We start from the raw sequence: 2,844 nt of genomic DNA, 5'->3' as shown, positions 1-2,844 counted from the left end.
TCTCAGGATCATAAGCTTCTTCTTCAGAAGATGCCTCTTGAGTACTGTTGGATGCAGCTTGCATCCCATTCAGACTCTGAAAAATTATATTGACTTGCTGAGTCAATATTTTGTTTTGAGCCAATATGGCTTTCAGAGTATCAATTTCAAGAACTCCCTTCTTCTGAGGCGTCCCATTACTCACAGGATTCCTCTCAGAAGTGTACATGAATTGGTTATTAGCAACCATGTCAATGAGTTCTTGAGCTTCTGCAGGCGTTTTCTTTAGGTGAATGGATCCACCTGTAGAAGTATCCAATGACATCTTAGCTAATTCAGACAGACAATCATAGAATATATCCAGGATGGTCCATTCTGAAAGCATGTCAGAAGGACACTTTTTGGTCAGTTGCTTGTATCTCTCCCAAGCTTCATAGAGGGATTCACCTTCTTTCTGTCTGAAGGTTTGAACATCCACTCTAAGCTTGCTCAACTTTTGAGGAGGAAAGAACTTGGCTAAGAAAGCCGTAACCAGCTTATCCCAAGAGTTCAGGCTATCTTTGGGCTGAGAATCCAACCACACTCTAGCTCTGTCTCTTACAGCAAACGGGAAAAGCATAAGCCTGTAGACTTTAGGATCTACTCCATTAGTCTTAACAGTATCACAGCTCTGCAAGAATTCAGTTAAGAACTGAAAAGGATCTTCAGATGGAAGTCCATGGAACTTGCAGTTCTGCTGCATTAGAGAAACTAATTGAGGTTTCAGCTCAAAATTGTTTGCTCCAATGGTGGGGATGGAGATGCTTCTTCCATGTAAATTAGAATTAGGTGCAGTAAAGTCACCAAGCATCCTCCTTGCATTATTATTATTTTCGGCTGCCATCTCCTCTTTTTGTTCGAAAATTTCTGAAAGGTGCTTGCTGGATTGTTGTAATTTAGCTTCTCTTAGTTTCCTCTTCAGAGTCCTTTCAGGTTCTGGATCTGCTTCAACAAGAATATTCTTGTCCTTGCTCCTGCTCATATGAAAAAGAGGGGACAGAAAAATAATAATAATAGGGATCCTTTTTACCCAGGTATAGAGGTTCCCCTGTGTAAGTAGAAGAAGAAAAGAATGTAATGTAAAGGAGGGAAGAAAAAAACTTGAACACAGAGAGGGAGGTAGTGTTCGAATTTTTGGATGGGAGAGAAGTGTTAGTAGATGAATAAATAAATAGAAGGAGATGAGAGAGAAAGAGGAATTTTGAAAATTATTTTTGAAAAATGGTTAGTGATTTTCGAAAATTAAAATTAAAATTTGAAACAATTAGTTAATTAAAAAGAATTTTTGAAAAAGAGGGAAGATATTTTCGAAAATTAGGGAGAGATAGTTAGTTAGGTAGTTTTGAAAAAGATAAGAAACAAACAAAAAGTTAGTTAGTTAGTTGAAACAAATTTTGAAAATCAATTTTTGAAAAGATAAGAAGATAAGAAGTTAGAAAAGATATTTGAAAATAAAATTTTTAAAAAAGATAAGATAAGAAGATATTTTTGAAAAGATATGACTGAAATTAGTTTTGAAAAAGATTTGATTTTTAAAATCACAATTAATGACTTGATTCACAAGAAATCACAAAATATGATTCTAGAACTTAAAGTTTGAATCTTTCTTAACAAGTAAGTAACAAACTTGAAATTTTTGAATCAAAACATTAATTGTTGATGCTATTTTCGAAAATTATGAGATAAAATTAAGAAAAAGATTTTTGATGAGCGGATATTTTATACGCTTTTTGGGGATAATTTCATATAGTTTAGAGTATGTTTTAGTTAGTTTTTAGTCTATTTCTAGTAGTTTTTAGGAAAAATTCATATTTCTGGACTTTACTATGAGTTGTGTGTTTTTCTGTGATTTCAGGTATTTTTCTGGCTGAAATTGAAGGAGCTGAGCGAAAATCTGATTCAGGCTGAAAAAGGACTGCTAATGCTGTTGGATTCTGACCTCCCTGCACTCAAATTGGATTTTCTGGAGCTACAGAACTCGAAATGGCATGATTCCAATTGCATTGGAAAGTAGACATCCAGGGCTTTCCAGAAATATATAATAGTCCATACTTTGCACAAGGATAGACGACGTAAACTGGTGTTCAACGCCAGTTCTCTGCCCAATTCTGGCGTCCAGCGCCAGAAAAGGATCAAAAACTGGAGTTGAACGCCCAAACTGGCATAAAAACTGGCGTTCAACTCCACAAATGTCCTCTGCACGTGACTCACTTAAATCTCAGCCCCAGCACACACCAAGTGGGCCCCAGAAGTGGACCTCTGCATCATCCATCATAGTCCACTCATATTTTGTAACCCTAGGCTACTAGTTTAGTATTTAAACAACTTTTAGAGACTTATTTTGTATCTCATGACATTTCAGATCTAAACTTTGTATTCTCTGACGGCATGAGTCTCTAAACCCCATTGTTAGGGGTGAGGAGCTCTGCTGTGTCTCGATGAATTAATGCAAGTATTTCTGTTTTCCATTCAAACACGCTTGTTCCTATCTAAGATGTTCATTCGCGCTTAACTGTGATGAAGGTGATGACCCGTGACATTCATCACCTTCCTCAAACCATGAACGTGTGCCTGACAACCACCTCCGTTCTATATCCGACTGAATGAGGATCTCTTAGATTCCTTAATCAGAATCTCCGTGGTATAAGCTAGAACTGATGGCGGCATTCATGAGAATCCGGAAAGTCTAAACCTTGTCTGTGGTATTCCGAGTAGGATTCAATGATTGAATGATGTGACGAGCTTCAAACTCCTGAAGGCTGGGCGTTAGTGACAGACACAAAAGGATAGTAAATCCTATTCCAACCGGATCGAGAACCAACCTGT

General features: G+C 37.1%; 1 non-coding gene across 1 annotated transcript; it reads left to right on the top strand.

Moving 5' to 3' along the window:
- Positions 1-358: 358 nt before the first annotated feature.
- LOC148546023 (small nucleolar RNA R71) lies at positions 359-466 on the top strand. The gene has a single exon (XR_015900649.1). It is a non-coding gene; the product is annotated as a small nucleolar RNA R71 (small nucleolar RNA).
- The last annotated feature ends 2,378 nt before the right edge of the window (positions 467-2,844 follow it).

This window comes from Arachis ipaensis, chromosome B9 (genome assembly GCF_059453495.1).
Source record: "Arachis ipaensis isolate K30076 ecotype BB chromosome B9, ASM5945349v1, whole genome shotgun sequence".
Lineage (NCBI taxonomy): Eukaryota > Viridiplantae > Streptophyta > Magnoliopsida > Fabales > Fabaceae > Arachis > Arachis ipaensis.
The sequence above is the reverse complement of the archived record's forward strand: the minus strand, read 5'-3'. Positions and strand labels throughout refer to the sequence as shown.